We start from the raw sequence: 17,845 nt of genomic DNA, 5'->3' as shown, positions 1-17,845 counted from the left end.
ACTTCTTTTCAAATGGTATTTCCACATGTTTGGGTCAGTGACTTTACTTTATGTATCTAAAACCAAACAACTACTAAACAAACATAAAAAGTTCTAGAATAGACCTATCAGTGGATCACAATAGCTCAACAGCTATGTACACATGATTATATAAGATGAGGATAAGCAAAAACAACTCCAAGAGAAGGACACAGGAGGATTCTATTGTTATTGTTACGTTTAATGTCCTAGGTGAATTTCCTTTGGCATACCCCCTGTGGTCACTGTATATGATTGTGGTACACTGGATATTGTATATATGCCTACCTGATCTAAGGAAGGGAAAGAAAAATGAGGGTGTAACAGATAGGACAAGAAATGTACTCACTACCTTATTATGTAACTGTACCCCCCTTGCACATCACCTTGTCAATACAATTTAATTTTAAAAAAAGTAAACAAAAAATATAACCAATAAACTTAACGTTTAAGGAAAAAAAAAATCACCAAGGCAAAAAAGGGCTTGCAGCATGGCTCAGAGGGAGCATGAACCAGAGTTAGAGTTAGTCAAGGCCTGCCTAACAAGGCCAACGATTCAAGTTCATGTCCACCACTAAAAAAAAAAAAAAAAAAGGAGAAGAAAGGAAGGGGGGCTGAGGATATGGCCTAGTGGCAAGAGTGCTTGCCTCATGTACATGAGGCCCTGAGTTCAATTCCCCAGCACCACATATACAGAAAACAGCCAGAAGGGGCGCTGTGGCTCAAGTGGCAGAGTGCTAGCCTTAAGCAGAAAAGAAGCCAGGGACAGTGCTCAGGCCCTGAGTTCAAGCCCCAGGACTGGCCAAAAAAAAAAAGAAAGGAAGAAAGGAAGGAAGGAAGGAAGGGCGCTGTGGCTCAAGGTTGTAAAGCGTAAGCTTTGCGCGAAAACGCTCAGGGACAGCACCCAGGCTGCAAGTTCAAGCCACACTACTGACAGAAGAAAAAAAAAAGTCTCAAGGTTTAAAAACAAAAAAGAAGGGAAAAAATTAAAGAAGGAAGGAAGGAAGGTAGGTAACACTGAGATCTCATGGTGACAAGGCCAGTTATAAACACAAGATCAACTAATCAACTCAGTTTTTCCACTCAGAGAAAATCATGAAGCATACAATTCTCTTTACTAGACAACAGGAATGTTTTTAGTGTTAAAATAATGCAAAACTTTGCACTAGAATCAATCACTAACTTAAAACCATTGAGAATCCTTGACTTTCACCAGTTTAAGACAGGTTAAAGCCAGGCGCCAGTGGCTCATGCCTATAATCCTCGCCACTTAGGAGGCTGAGATATATAAGGATTGTGGTTCAAAGCCAGCCCGGGTAAGAAGATTCCAAGCCAGCCTGGGAAGGAAAGTTCCTGAGACTCTTATCCCCAATTTACCACCAAAAACCCAGAAGTGAAGCTGTGGTAGGGCACTAGCCTTGGACAAAAAAGCTCAGGGACAACACCCAGGCCTTGAGTTAAAGCCCCACTACCAGCACACCAATGCCGTGCGTGCGCATACGCATACACACACACACACACACACACACACACAGAGGAAAAAGAAAGAGACAGGGTATACAAGCTTGTTGATTATTCCATTTTCCAAACTACTAACAAAAGAACCTTCCAAACACTGCTTTTACAATAGCGTTCTCAGTGCAATGAAATCACTTAGTAATGGGAACTCCTGAAGAACCATGTCCAAAAAGCACATTCAGAAATCTAACCATGTTGTAAAAGAAACCCTGTCATCCAACACCAGGAAAACACAATGAAAGCACAGTCCAGATTCTTTTTCTCTTCAATCTACAAACCTCCTAAATGGAAACAAAGCAGCCAGACCAATTTCCAGCTGGATGAAATGCCTGGGGAGGGGTAGCCACCACCTGGGCCGTCCAAGATCCAAGATAGGAAAAGCATGAAACACTTAGGGTAGGGAACCCTCCCAGAGCACCGTCCTGAGTCCTCAGGGCCCTTACCAACTGGGGGAGGGGCTCATGTTGGGCATGATTTATTCTTCAGGTTGTGAAGGAGTAGCCCATAAAAGTACAACTTTCAAATTCTGGATGATATTTATTTCAATCCTTCATCTGCTTACAATCACATCCACGTACAATGGACGTGTTCGCAGTCCATGACTGTGAGGCATGTAAGTTATGCAGTTTATGGGCATGGGCTGTATACCGATGTAAACTATGAACTTGTACAAGGGACTCAGGTCCCCCGCCTTTTTCTGTATGCTTGAGGTAGACGAACAACCCAGATGAAACCCTTTCCTGCATGCAATTCCCTCTGCCTTCTACATCGTCTCCCTCACTAAGCCTACTCTACCTTCTTTATATGTCTGGAATCTTCCCCTGGTCTGGTCTTACTATACTATTGCTACTAGTTTGAGATGTCCTAATTGGTAAAAGTAATCTTTCTGCTGGTCTCTGCTGCAAAGCCCAAGGACAGGAGCTCACTCAACTCATGTTCAACTGCTGATGGCTCATGTCTGCAGTCCTAGCTACTCAAGAGGCTGGGATCTGAGGATTACAGTTCAAAGCCAGCCCAGGGCAGGAAAAATCCACAAAACTGTTATTTCCAATTAATAACCAAGGGCTGGGGATATAGCCTAGTGGCAAGAGTGCCTGCCTCGGATACATGAGGCCCTAGGTTCGGTTCCCCAGCACCACATATACAGAAAACGGCCAGAAGCGGCGCTGTGGCTCAAGTGGCAGAGTGCTAGCCTTGAGCGGGAAGAAGCCAGGGACAGTGCTCAGGCCCTGAGTCCAAGGCCCAGGACTGGCCAAAAAAAAAAAAAAAACCAATTAATAACCAAAAAGCCAGAAGTGAAGCTGTGTTTAAGTGATTGGTAGAGTGCTAGCCTTGAGGGGGAAAAAAGGCTCAGAGATAGCACCCAGGCCCTGAGTTCAAGCCTCAGTATACACTCACACACATACACACACACACACACAAATACACATACAGTCTCTTACACACACACAAATACACATACACAGTCCCTCTCACACACACACAAATGCACATACTCTCTCTCTCACACACACACACACACACACACACACACACACACACATCATGTTCAATACTGAGAGAAATTGGGCCAGCTAGGGTTCTTCCATATACCACCCAAGCTTTGCTGGCTCTCGTGCAGACAAACACAAGGAATGAAATAAGGCAAATGGCCTGCTGAGGTGCCTGATCATCGTCTCCAGTGCTTCCAACTCTTACCGTTTCTTCCAAACATTGCAAAGTTGTTTCGCTTGTGTGAGCATATCATCATTCAGCAATTCTGAGATTTATGACATGACATGGAAGAAAGACACTGAGGACAGCAATGTCTACTACGGTCAGTTCTCAAACAGACCTATTGGTTCCAAATTTTGATATTTTTTTCATTAGGCTTTTGGATTATTTTATAGAAAGAGAAATGGAAGGGTTAGGGAGCATAGCTCACTAATGAGTTCAGCATTTGCCTAGCATGTGCAAGACCTTGGGTTCAACTCCCAGTACTGGACAGAAAAAGAAAGAAGTTAATGGGTGGGAATGCGGCTTAGCGGTAGAGTGCTTGCCTAGCATGCATGAAGCCCTGGGTTCCATGCCTCAGTACCACACAAACAGAAAAAGTTGGAAGTGGTGGCTCAAGTGATAGAGTGCTAATATTGAACAAAAGAAGCTCAGGGACAGTACCTAGGCCCTGAGTTCAAGCCCTAAGAATGTAAAAAAAAAAAAAAAAAGGCAGTTAAGCAAGAAATCATGGAAAGGAACAAAATTATCTTCTCTATATCTTATCAGATGTGTCTGAATATTGGATTCAGATATCTATGTCTTCCATGTTTATACAATCTTTTTATTACACTTCAGGATTATAAACACGTAGGCCAAACTCCACTGAACTGGACTCTAAGAGACTTTGTTTTGCTTCACTTCCAATAATTACTTTAAATAAGTAAGCTATCAACCTATTTCATATTCATTCTCTTGTTCCTCTACTCAGCAAACATTTCTCCCATGCAGATTTCATACAAGTGTCCTGAGATTGGGAACTCTCTCCTTCCAACATCAATTTAGACTTAAAAGACAAAGCCCAAACCTGGTACAGGAGATTCACACCTGTAATCCTAGCTACTCGAGAGACTGAGACGTAAGGATCTCAGTTCCACGCCAGCCCAGGTAGGAAAGACCATAAGATTTTTATCTCCAATTAACCAACAAAAAAGCTGAAAGTGGAGCTGTGGCTCAAGTGGTAGGGCACAAAAGCTCAGGAATGTACCAGGCCCTGAGTTCAAGCCCCAGGCCCAGACACATCCCCCCCCACTACCCCTCAAAAAAGTCTAAGCCAATGACTAGAAGTACAGAAAGTTGTTCTAACAGGAACTTGAATAAACACAACAATAAACCCAAAGCCAGGAAATCTGAGAGCTCATCCTGGTTACACCCATACATAACCTCTGTGACCTTGGACAAGCCCAGGGTACTCTGTTACTTTACCCATGCAAAGGGAAAACTGGACCATATTATCTTTAACATAATCCTGGTGCTATAAACCTTAGAGATTCTAGGAATCCATATAACCAGCATCCCACTTTGATACTGACCAAGTATATAATTTTATATTATAATTTGATCAATGTTATGAGCTGCCCTATTTTTTTATTGTAGCTTGAAAAACATCTCTGCACAAATCACTTGGTGCAAGTGGTAGATCAATAGCCAAGCAAGCTCCAAGCCTACAGACTCACATCTCAATACAGCCAAATAAAGGAAAGGAATAAGAAAGAGAGAGAAAGAGGAAGAAAGAAAAGAAGGAAGGAGGGAGGAAGGAAGGGAGGGAGGGAAGGAAGGAAGGAAGGAAGGAAGGAAGGAAGGAAGGAAGGAGGGAGGGAGGGAGGGAGGGAGGGAGGGAGGGAGGGAGGGAGGGAGGGAGGGAGGGAAGGAAGGAAGGAAGGAAGGAAGGAAGGAAGGAAGGAAGGAAGGAAGGAAGGAAGGAAGGAAGGAAGGAAGGAAGGGAGGGAGGACAAATGCCAGGCACTGTGACTCAGGCATTAATCCTAACTACTTAAGAAGCTAGATCTGAGGATCCTGTTCTGAAACCAGCCCAGGCAAGAAAGGCTGTGAGACTCTTATCTCCATTAAACTATCTAAAAAGCCCAAGCTGGAGCTGTGATTCAGTGGTAGAATGTTAGCCTTCAGCAAAGGAAGCTCAGGGACAGTGCTCAGGCTCCAAGTTCTAGTCCAGGATTGGCAAAAAAAAAAAAAAAAGTGCTTTGCTCATTTTTAGAAGTTTTAAATTACCTGCAAGACTAAGGGCATTTTAAAGAAAGCTTGCAGACAATCTAACTGCTAAATTTCTCCTACATCAAACTACATTTAGTTGGGTGCTGGTGGCTCATACCTGTAAACCAAGCTGCTCAGGAGGTTGTAATCAAACTGGGGACAGCAGTTTGAAAGCAGCCTAGGGAGGAAAGCCCAAGACACTCTTATTTCCAATGAACCAGCCAAAAGCTAAAAACAGAGCTGTGGCTCAAGGGGTAGAGTCAAAAATTCCTGAGTCAAAAATCCAAGGGAGAATGTGAAACCCTGAGTTCAAAGCCTCAGCATTGGCACACACAAAAATAATAAATAAATAAACAAATCTACATTTTCACTGTAGATTAATATCTTACATGACCTCACTGTAGATCCTAAATAAATCAGTCTCACAGAGGTGTGCCATAAGGAATACAATCTTGTACCACAAAGCTAAAGACGAGTACAAGGTCCTGAGTTCAAGCTCCTGTACTAGTGTACACACACATACACACACACGTGCACACTTCCTCCTTTTTACTTCTGTCTCAATTTAATTCTGTGATCTTTCACTTTGGGAAGTTCTTCCCTATGAACTGGCATTGTAATCCAACTTAACAGCGCATACTTAAGTGAGCATGGCATTTATGGCCTTTCAAGTTTCTTGCCCCCTTATCTCTTCAGCAATTACAATTAACTTCGTGCCCTTGAAAGGCCATGGGTACAGAACTGTCACATGTGGATACAAATCCCTGAGGCCTAGCCATGAATTCATTCACCACCCCTCTTCCTATGACCTAGAAGCAGGTATCTTTTGAAAATGGACACATGAGAGCCAAGCCCATCTCCGTAGACTTAACACGAGATAAGCTGTCCCTAAACCCTTGTTCCTTTGTAGCATTCATTAGAATAAAAATTTTTTTTTGCCAGAACTTGAACTTCAACTCAAGACTGGAGAGCTCTTTATCTCTCAAGGATAGCACTCTACCATCTGAGTCACAGCTCCACTTCGAGCTCTTTGGGTGCTTAATTGGAGATCACTGTCTCACAGGCTTGCCTGCACAGGCTGACTTTGACCAGTGATGCTCAGATCTCAGCCTCCCGAGTGACTAGGATTTCAGGCACTGGTGCCTGGTCCTTCTGCATTATTTATGGTGATGTAGGCTGTATGAACCAGTGGGAACAGGTCTAGGCAGAGCCACCGTGGACCTAACCTGTACCTCTGAGTGAATTATACTCCTCTCTTCCGGTGGAGAGGAGTATACTGGAGACTTGGCAAGTTGAGTGTGAATTGGATTTTAGCCTGTACTTGGCTTATGGGTTGGGATAACCATAGGCAACGGACAACCCACATAACTGCACAAGGTGGCATGACCAGATGCATACATAAAGAATATGTGTCGGAGTAGGGGCACTGGTAACTCCGAAGAGGAAGAGCTTAACTTTGCCAAGTGGTAAAGAGGAAGTGAAGCTTCCCAGAGAAGACTGGCACATGACCGGTGGGTGGGTAATCAGTGGTCATTCATTCTAAACAATGGCCTGGATTTTGACAACCATCAAGCAGGGAGGCATTTCTGGGAGCAGGCAGTGTGGGTGCCCCTGTGTGAGGGGGAGGAGTGGAGAGATCTGGAGAAAGTCAGTATAGGGACTGAAAAGGCATGCTGTGGCCATGGTGATAAAGTACCTCATAGGCGATGTTAAAATGTTGAAATCTTAACTCTGAGATCATTGGGAGCTTGTTTTTTTGTACTGGAAATACAAAGACCTTACCATATATATATGGTGTGTGTGTCTTTGCAAGCACACACACACCAGTACTGGGGCTTAAGTCAAGGCCTGGGTGCTGGCTCTTAGCTTTTTTTTTTTTTTTAACTCAAGGTTGGCATTCCACCACTTGAGCCACACCTCCACTTCCGGCTTTTTGCTGGTTAACTGGAGATAAGAGTCTCCCAGAATTATTGGCTCGAGTTGACTTTGAACCTCGAGCCTCAGATCTCAGCCTCCAGAGTAGCTAGGATTACAGGCACTAGCCATCAATGCCAGGATTGCCACATTTTAAACCTATCAAGCACAAAAATCTTTGATATCCTAAAGCAATGGGTTTTATCTTACTATAAGCTGAGCAGGGGAAATGGAGTGAAATGGAAATTCACTTTTTTTAAACTTCGTTAATCTTGAAAATACAGGGAGGAACATAAAAACCTTAAGGAATATCAAGAACTATGTGTGTAAGTGTATGTACATATACAGGATAAAATCTACTGGTTATGCCCAAGTAGGAGACTAGTAATTGACACTGCTATCCAGACCTGTGGGCTGAAATCTTTTATAACACAGGATCAGTATCTGTAAGAAATCTCCAGACATTTCAAAAGCTTTTACAGACAGCTTGATTTGAATCTTCTAAGAAGAGATGGGAGCCAGCCAGGTGTTAATCTGTTTAAAAAAAAAAAAAAAGCATAGCAGCAGCATTTAGAGAAGAAGAGAGAAGAGAAGAGAAGAGAAGAGAAGAGAAGAGAAGAGAAGAGAAGAGAAGAGAAGAGAAGAGAAGAGAAGAGAAGGTTGGGGAAGGGGGGTGGAAATCCCTAGAAGAGACGGCAGGAGCTCCCTCCCCTGCACCGCGGATAAGGATCTTGCGGACCCGGGGACCCGGGCTGCCTGGCATTGCCACCAGGAGGCCCCTTCTGTGGTCGCTGAAGAACGGGGGGGGGGGGGGCGGGGAGAAGGAGGGAGAAGGAAAAAGGAAAAAGGAAGAAACTAAACTCGGAGTGGAATTATCTCCAGGATCAAGTAGGTCTCCCAATCCCAACCACAAAGTTACTCTACTTTTCTTCTCCTCCTCCTCATTTTTTTTTTTTTCTTAAAGTAAGAGCAGCGCGGGGCGCGCACCGGCGCTCGGTTTCTGGGTGCGCGGGGCTCGCGGGCCCCGCGGGGGGCGCCCGCCATCGGCGGCTGGAAGAACCAGCTCTGTCCTTTCGCGATTGTTTTCTGGAAAAGTCTGATCCGCCGGGGACACATCGTGTCGGCTTTCATGGAGACCTGGCACCTCGGACCTCCTCCCCCCCCCCCCCCCCCCCGCCTCCAGGCGCAGCGCGGGGCAGGGGTGGTCGCGGCCGGACTCCGTCCCCTCCCGCGCTCGGAAGCGCCTGGGGCGGGGCGAGGCGGGGGGGGAAGAGGCTGAGCTGGGACCTGGAGATGGGGGGGGGGGTGCGTCTACACCCGAGGGGCGCCGGAGGCGAGGTCCAGAGCGTCCGCGCCGGAGGGATGGGGGGGACCCCCGCTTCGCAGCCTCTGGAACGCCCGGACTGCGCGCTGCCATACGGGGAGAGGGCACCCGGGCCGCGCCCGCAGCTGCGCCCCTCCGCTTCTCCCCAAAGCCAGCTAGGGGGGGAGGAAGGCAGGCCACCCAGGGCCGGGGTGCTGCCCCGGACTCGGGCGCCCGGGACCTCCCGGGGCCCCGCCCGCAGCGCCGTCCTCGCTTTCGCCCGCGTCCCCTCACCACAGCGCCCCTTACCTCGGGTCCGGCGCCGGGCACGGTGCGGGAGGGTGGCGCCCCGCTACCCGCGCCCTCGGCGTGAGGCCCCGTGGTGGGGACGCCAGGAGAGGAGTTGGAGAAGTTTCGGGGGGTCACTTTGTTCTCCGCTGGGGCGCGCGCGATGCGCCTGAGGCTGCCCGGGCGGTCCCCGCCCTGCGCGCAGAGCCCGGGAGAACACAACTGCGGCCGCACCTTTCTCCTCGGCCGCCGGGTCCGCCCGCCCCGCCCCACTGGGACACGCCCCCTGCAGCCCAGAGACACGCCACCTCCCCCTCGTGGCCACGCCTCCTGCCCAACGGGGCACGCCCTCATCGCCAGGCCCCGCCCACTCCTTATAGACCCGCCCTGTCTCGCCTGGACACGCCCCCATCCACTCAGAGCTCCGCCCCGTCCCGCCTGGCCACGCCCCTCGTACCCGCCTCCCAGCCCCCTGGGTCGGAGCCGACCAGCAGCCGGGCCCCGCCGCCTGGAGCGTCCTCTCCCGCCCCGTCCACTCCGCAGCACGACCACTCGGCTGGGGGAGGCGAGGGGCGGCGCGGCGGGCTCCGGGAGGCCCGCAGAATCGGGGCTGGCCGAGGGGAGAGGTCCCCCTGCTGACAGAGCTCGCCGGGGAGGCTGGGCGGGGTTTACTAGGAAAGTGCGACGGTGGGGGGGGGGGGGGGAAAGCGGGGGACCGGCGCGAGGGCCGCCGAGGGCGAGGGCGTCTCCCGCCTCCGCGCTCCTCTCCGGGGGGCCCCGAGGCTCAGCCCGGGCCCGGGGTGGGGTCGGAACGGCCTGGCGCTCCAGGGGTTAACTCAGAAGCTCCAGGACCGGACTGTGGAGGGATGGACTCGGGCGGCAGCCTCACCTCCTGCGGATCTGACCCCGAGTGAGGCCGGGAGGGAGGCGGACATGCCAGCCCTCTGTGGTCTAAGATCCCCTCCGTGGACTCTCGGGGTGCAGCCAGGGGGTGGGAGGCGTGGCCTTGGGCTGAGCTCCAGGGCTCACTTAGGCTACCGGATAGACCCACGCCCCGCGCCCTGTGAGGGCCATCCTCACAGCTCACAGCCGCCCACAACCTCAAAGACCAGGGAAAGAAAGCCAGGCACTCAGCCCGTGCCTGTAATCCTAGCCACTGGGGAGCCCGAGATCTGAAGACCGTGGTTCCAAGCCCGCACAGGAAGGAAAGTCCATGAGAATCTAACAGGGGGAGAGGGGGGAAGCTGGAAGTGAAGCTGTGTCTCAGGTGGTAGAGCACCAGCCTTAAGCAAAAAAGCTAAGGTGTGGCGCCCAGGCCCTGAGTTCCAGCCCCACAACTGGCAGACAGACAGACAGACAGAACAAAATGACAGGGAGACATTTCCTACAGTGGGGACTCAAAATTTTCAACTCCCCAAAGCTGCTGGTTCTCTTGAGCCAGTCAGACCAAGGCCCTTCCCACAATGGGCCTACCTCTGAATCCTTACATCCAGGGCTCCGCCTAGGAAAGGCCCTCCCACCCACTCCCCCTTCCCAAACTCAATCCAGCATCACCGCCATTAACTTACTTCTATCCAGGACCGACCATGCTGGGAGAATGACTTTTACCTTGCTTGCTGTATGGCATTTTTCGCACCATTTTAGTGTGCTTATTTTTTTTTCTGATTCTAGAAGTAATATGTGTTGCACAAAGGTAGAAAAATACATATGGAGATGGTTCCAACTCCCCCAGTCTTATAGAGACACCTTCCCTTGAGAGGGCAGATAACCAAAGCCTACAACATCTCTCATGTATCAGTCTGGGTCCAATCAAAAGAGAGAAACCACACAGCAAACTCACACAGTGAAAGTTTAATATAAAGAATCATTTACTGTAATGGCATTTGGGATAATGAGGGGTTGACTAGCAAGAGGTAGACAGAAATCCAGAGAAAACAGGGATGGCAGATAGGTTTTAAGCTACAGTCACCAACCCCTAGGGCTAAGATAGAGCTGTCCCAGGTGAGCCTTCCCTTTCCCCTGAGGCTGAGATCCAGACCCTTTTAGAGAGGGTGCAGCTGCGGCTCACTAAATAGCCACGGTGTCAGCTTGGTGTCACGTCAGCTGGACCTGTTGACACGTGGGAAAACTGTGCACAGGAGGTGTCTCATCACAAAAGCACCTGGAAAGCAGGGTTCCAGGACAGGCTAATGCCGCTGGAAACCCTGGAGAAACTGCCTACTCAGCAGAAGCCTGCCTGGGCCGATCACAGCCACCAGAAAACAAAACTGTCTCCTTGCAATGTGTGTCTCCCAACAAGCCCTAAGATCAAGGCAAGTATTTAAAGGGCAGCCAAAGAAGAGTCTTCCTGGCATGTAAATGCTACTTCAGGGTGAGTACCACCAGCTCGGGAAGGGACACCCCCCCCCACACACACACACACGATGAAATCCTAGTGGCTCAATGGCTCGTTCCCAGCCTGTCTGCAGACACTGGGAATCCTCAAGAGGTCTAAGTTCTATGGCTCTATGGTTCAGTGCCCCAGAACACAAAGAGGCTGACACCTAGCATCCCTCCCCAGCGCCCAGATCCGGGAAACGGGCAGACAGTACTGACTCCAGCCGGGCCAGCCACGCAGCTTAGTTAGCTCTGCCATTGAGTCAGGTTGCTTTGAGAGACGTTGAGATATCTAGAGGACAGTCTTTCCAAAGAAGTCTAAATCTCTCCTTTCTGCAGATTCCTTGGTCAAATACAAACGGATCTTTCTGCTGGCTGGGAGCTTGTGTGATTCACTTCACGGCACATGTCAAGGACCTGAAAGAGAGAAGGAGGCAGGCTTGATTGGAATTCCAGAAAGCTAATGTTAGTCCTAAATTGGATCCAACATCCATTTGCATATGTGTGTGGTGTGTGGTTGAGGGATAAAACTGCACGTATTATATATGTATGTATGCATGTGCGAAGATTCTCTTTGCCTGTGTGTGTGCGTGCATACATGCATATGCCAACGCTGGGGCTTGAACTGAGGGCCGAGGGCCGTCCCTTAGCGTTTTCACATAAGGCTGGTTTTCTACTCCTTGAGTCACAGCTCCACTTCTGGTTAATTGGAGATAAGAGTCTCATGTGCTTTCCAGCCCACACTGGCTTTGAACCCTCAATCCTCAGACCTCAGCCTCCTAAGGAGCTAGGATTACAGGCACCAGGCTTAAGGATTCTCTTTATTTTGACTACCTTTTACTTATGTTTTCACTTTCCACTGACTCTAATTTGCGTATTCATAACAGAATAAAAAAGCACAAAAGGGCTCCTGGTACTGCTATAGTATGAGTAAAGGTCTGTGTTTGATTCCCAAAATTGCTCAAGACCCCAAATCAAAAAGCCCTATCTATGCTATGGAGAATCTTTCTTAACCAGAGCCAATGCCATTCTTACCCCATCTCCAGGCACCTGCAAAGAAGACAGAGGTAAGTCTTGTAGACTTTTCTGCCCAGGCTGGCTTAGAACTCTGATTTTTTAGATCTCAGCCTCCAGAGCAGGTAAGATAACAATGCACAGAAAAATACACTTTAAATATGTTAACACTCTCTGTGTTTAAATATCACAATTTCCAAAATTAGAAGTAGGATCTATTTTCTTTGAAAATTCTCAAGGGTTTTAACAAGTATAATTTTTAAACTGGCCTGCATGGGCCTTTAAAAATCACAGAGCATAGGGCTATGTCCTGGGGTTCCCAAATTTCTCTGTGAAAGTAGGAAACGTTCATAACACTCAAATGCAACTGCGCCCTAAATACCAGAGTCTCTCCCACACATCTGTTTTTATACTTGCAACAGCAGTCTCTTTAGTCTCTCTGTGAAAAGCTTCCCTAATTATATGAAATTAGCCATTTACCACATAGCAAGAATGCAGTAGAGAGCAGTCAGGATTTCCATTGCTCCAGGAATGTGCTGGAAGACTTCGATCTGAAGCAGGAAGCATGATGTGGAGGGAATGAGGGCTGGGTCATTGTGCTGCTTGTACTGGAGTCCAGATTGAGTCAGTGGGCAAATGCACTCTGTTCAAGAAGGGGTATTTCTCCCTAACTGACCCAATGGTTTATCTCACAAAGTGACAGTTACTTCACACTTCTGCCAAGCTGTAAGAGATGTTTCTGGCTGTCCCTGTGGAAAGAAGACCTTCCCTCTCCCCAATCACCTATGGAGTTTAGCTCAGCCTTAAACTCACTCTGCAAATTCTTTGGGTGTTGCTCTACTTAAACTGCGAAGTGAAAACTAGCTTTTCTATGTGTTGTTTTAACTCAGTCATGAAGACACAGAATGTCCTCATGATGGAGAAATGCACGTGGAAGATTAAACCAGAGTCTTAAGCACAAGAAGGAAAAATGGTGAAGAATGCTTGCTTCATGGAAGGGCCAGAGAGAGGAAGGCTCAAGTACTAAGGTAACATCCCCTCAGAGAAAAGAAGGGCCTCTAGGTGCCCGTGGCGTATGCCCATAATCCTAGCTACACAGGAGGCTGAGATCTGAGGATCACAGTTCAGAGCCAGCCCAGGGAGGAAAGTCTATGAGGCTCTTATCGCCAATTAACCACCAGAAAACCAGAAGTGGAGCTGTAGCTCAAAGTGGTAGAGGGCTAACCCTGAGCAAACGAGCTCAGGGACAGCACCCAGGCCCCACAACCCACAAAAGAGAAAAGAAAGAGTTCTTTGGGGAAAGAAAAAAATTCATCTGCAAACCTTAGTCCATTAAGGTTTGGGGTTCTTTCTTTCTTTCTTTTTTCTTTTCGGTGCTAGTATCGAGGGCCTGGGCGCTGTCCCTGAGGGTTTTTTTTGCTCAAGGCTAGCACTCTACCAAGTTGAGGCTAAGGCTCCACTTTCAGATTTTTTTTTCTTTTTTAAAGTTAATTGGAGATAAGTGTCTCTCAGACTTTCCTGCCTGGGCTGGCTTCAAACTGTGATCCTAGGATTTCAGCCTCCTGAGTAGCTACGGTTACAGGCATGAGCCACCAGTGACCAGCGAAGACATTCTGTTTTTCTGTTTTAAAAAAGTAATTTACCTGCAAATCAAAACAACATTGAGATTCCACCTCACCCCAGTAAGAATGTCCATTATCAGGAAAACTAACCATAACAAATGCTGGAGGGGATGTGGCCTACTACATTAATGGTGGGAATGTAAACTTGCTCAACCACTCTGGAAAGCAGTATGGAGGTTCCTCAGAAGGCTAAACATAGAGGTCCCCTATGACCCAGCAGCCCCACTTTTGGGCATCTACCCAAAGGATAACAAGCAAGACCACACTAAAGCCACCAGCACAACTATGTTCATCGCAGCACAATTTGTCATTGCTAAAATATGGAACCAACCCAGATGCCCCTCAGTAGACGAGTGGATCAGGAAAATGTGGTACATATACACAATGGAATTCTATATCTCTATCAGAAAGAATAGCATTGCCCCATTCATAAGGAAATGGAAGGACTTGGAAAAAATTATACTAAGTGAAGTGAACCAGACCCAAAGAAACATGGACTCTGGTTTCCTTCATAGGGAATAATTAGTACATGTTTAGGCTAGTCATAGCAGAAGATCACAATAGCCCAATAGCTATGCCCTTATGAACACATAAGATGATGCTAAGTGAAATGAGCTCCATGTTATGGAAACAAGTGTTATACCATTGTTGTAATTATTTTCAACATGACATGTGAAACAGTACCCTTTTCTTTTTCTTTTTTCTTTCTCTCATATTCCCTTCCCGTGGTTTTACCCCCGCTATCACTGTATCTGATCTTAGTACCATAGATACTGTATATACATGTATAAGAACTAGGGAAGGGAAAGGGAATACCAAAACCTAGAGACAAAGGATAAAAAGACAAACCATTCCAAAAGCAATACTTGCAAAACCATTTGGTGTAAACCAACTGAACAACTCCTGGGGGGAGAGGGGAAGGGGGAGAAGGGGGAAAATGAGGGAGGAGGTAACAACTTGAACAAGAAATGTACTCACTGCCTTACATATGAAACTGTAACCCCTCTGTACTTCACTTTAACAATAAAGGAAAAAATAAATAAATAAAATAACATTTTAAAAAGTAATTTACCAGTAACTCTTAAGACTTATTGCCATCCTCTGAAAGTTATTTGTGGACACAGAAAATGAATGTGAGCCAGGCAGTTGCCAATGACCTGGATCCTATTTGATGTTGGAGGTGATGAACCTAGAGCAGGTTATGGGGGTGATAAGAAGTTGAATGCAGGCAAGCGTCCGTAACCTTAGCTACTCAAGAGGCTGAGATCTGAGAATCACAGTTCAAAGCCAGTCAAGGCAGAAAAGTCTATGAGACTCTTATCTCCAACTAACCAAGCAAGAGGGCAAGGCCCTGAGGCTAAGCCCCACTACTACCACTAAAGAAAGAAAGAAAGGAAGGAAGGAAGGAAGGAAGGAAGGAAGGAAGGAAGGAAGGAAGGAAGGAAGGAAGGAAGGGAGAGAGGGAGGGAGGGAGAGAAAGAAGGGGGGAAGAAGAAAGGAAGGAAGGAGGGAAAAAAGGAAGGGAGGAGGGAAGAAAGGAAGGAAGGAGGGAGGGAGGGAGAAAGCGGGGAGGAAAGAAAGAGAAAAAAGAAAGAAGGAAGGAAAGAGAGAGAGAACCAGAGAAACAACCAGATTTAAGCATGGTGTAATATACACATATATCAAAGCATAACAGTTCCCTATTAATACGTACTATTTTTATCTATCAGTTACATACTTTAAAATAAAGCTAACAATCAACTATATGTGACAAGTGCTATATTCAAGATTATTTCCTTTCCCTAACTAGTTTCACCTTGTCAAAGTCAAGTTGATGCTTCGAGAAGGAGCCGACTATGACTGGAAAGACCGGTGATGTTACGGAGATCCCAGAATCCCCCGGGGAATGCAGCCGCGCTCACCCTTTCCCACCCATGGCAGGTAGGCAATGAGTAGGTCTAGAATGGAACCCAATGTCAAGGACAACAAAGTGGCGTGAACACTTAGATGATGCTTCTAGATCAGCTAACAATAAAAACTTTGAAATGACAAACATTAATCAATCTTTTATTAGAAAGCAGTCACCCCTGGGTTTAAGATGAACACATCAGCTGCAAAACTGGGAGGCAGGAAATCCAGTGCTTACAGGAAATCTGCCGTAGGATGGGTCGACATTTCTGCATCCTCAACTTTCCATTACTCCAAACCACAGGTTTCTCTAAGGCTCAGTGTGTTTTAATTAAAGTCCAACAACACATACTTTCCAAATGTCTTATAAGTTTGTACCAAGATACTTCAAAGCAGGCTTTAAAGAAAACAGTCGGCAAAGAGTAACACTAGCCAACTTGCCTAAAGTTTGCATTCTCGCCATACAAAACAGAACCACAGAAGAGCCACACGGACAGTGGCTCCGAGTTCCAGGCTCAGTGGTGATAACCTCCGCGCCGTGCAGGACGGGAATTCCGCTCCTTCCCCTGCCTGTTTCACATCCACAAAGCAAAGCTCTGTCTCTGCGACTCAGGCTGTGGAAATGCTTGGCTTGGCAGCTGGTGTGGGTATTCCTTCTCAGACCTCAGTGAAAGTCCAGGACAAATAAGAAGGCCAGCACGTCCATGCCCGTCCTTGTGCCATCCGCAGTGGTCCCAGCCGCCCTTGCCAAAAGCCCCAGGGGAAGGGGAGGCCTTGAAGACAAGCAGTGTCCTGAGCTAAACTCTACTCAGTCAAGCAGCTAGAAAACTGGGTGGCATTGACTGGGAGACTTCTTGCTCTTCCTCTTTCTCTGTTTCCTAATCTCTCTCCTCCTTTCTTTTCCTGCAAGTCTCTTGTAAAAATAAAAAAGATCCTTTGTTGAATGGTAACTCCTTTGTACAACCATCTATAGACAATAAAAATATACTTTGAAACAATAATAATAAAAGATAAAAGATTTGAGCTGAGCATAGTGGTGCATGCTTGCCATTCCAGCTACTCTGGGAGGTAGAGGGAGGGGCTTGGTCTGAGAGCAGCCCTGGCAAAAGGGTGAGACCCTACCTGAAAAGCGAATCAAGCAAACAAACCAAAAAAGCTGAAGTAAAAATGATTGCAGACCAGGCACCAGCGGCTCATGAATGTTATCCTAGCTACTCAGGAGGCTGAGATTTAAGGGTCTCAGTTCAAAGCCAGCCCAGGAAGAAAGTCCATGGGATTCTTATCTTCAGTTAACCACCAAGAAAGCTGGAATAAAGCTGTGGCTCAAGTGGCAGAGTGACAGCCTTGAGCAAAAAAAGGTAAAGAAGAGTGGCCAGGCACTGAATTCAAGCCCGGGCACAAAAATGATTGAAGGCATGGCTCAAGAAGTAGAGAACTTGCTTAGCAAGTATGAGCTCCTTAGCTGAAACACCATTAATGCAAAGAAAGAAAAAGAGAGAGAGAGATGAAGGAAGGAAGAGAGGGAGGGAGGGAGGGAGAGAGAGAGGGATGGAGGAGAAGGTAGGAAGGAAGTAGAAGGAAGGAGGAGGGAGGGAAGGAGGGAGGAGGGAGGGAGGGAGGAAGGAAGGAAGGAAGGAAGGAAGGAAGGAAGGAAGGAAGGAAGGAAGGAAAGGAGAGGAGAGGAGAAGAAAGCATGGAGGGAGGGAGGGAGGGAGAAAAGAAGGAAAAGTATTGGTGTTTTCCTGCTACTCTCTCCAACTCAACCCTTTGCTTTCAAGGTAATAGACTATGAAAACACACACAAGTGCACACACACACACACACACACGGAAAATTTAATAACTGCCTATACTTGGGGTAGTGAGGATATACTTCAATCTAAAACGCACCCAATGGTAACCTGCACAGGCTATATACTGTCACCCCGGGATCAGCTGTTATCTGTGGCAACCACATAACACTAAAAGGTTGGCAAGCTAACTTTGGCTCCAGACATTGAGCCACAATTCACATTTACATAGATATTATGGAATGACTTTTGGACTCAAAATACAATTATGACAATCACCAAGCCTGCCAAGTCTATCGTATAAACAGGAAATATTAAACCATGCAATGTCTTGGACAATCCTTTCTACAGTGGACCAAGAAATTAATTTGC

General features: G+C 47.3%; 1 protein-coding gene across 1 annotated transcript in view; it reads right to left on the bottom strand.

The window, feature by feature from the left end:
* The window catches only part of Tiam2 (TIAM Rac1 associated GEF 2), a 172,351-nt gene extending 163,526 nt beyond the window's left edge, over window positions 1-8,825 (bottom strand). The window contains exon 1 of the mRNA XM_048354337.1: window positions 8,807-8,825. The gene's annotated coding sequence lies outside the window, so the exon portion shown is untranslated. The remainder of the gene's footprint in view (window positions 1-8,806) is intronic.
* Window positions 8,826-17,845: the final 9,020 nt, after the last annotated feature.

This window comes from Perognathus longimembris, chromosome 9 (assembly GCF_023159225.1).
Source record: "Perognathus longimembris pacificus isolate PPM17 chromosome 9, ASM2315922v1, whole genome shotgun sequence".
Lineage (NCBI taxonomy): Eukaryota > Metazoa > Chordata > Mammalia > Rodentia > Heteromyidae > Perognathus > Perognathus longimembris.
This window is presented reverse-complemented; position numbering and strand designations above follow the sequence as displayed.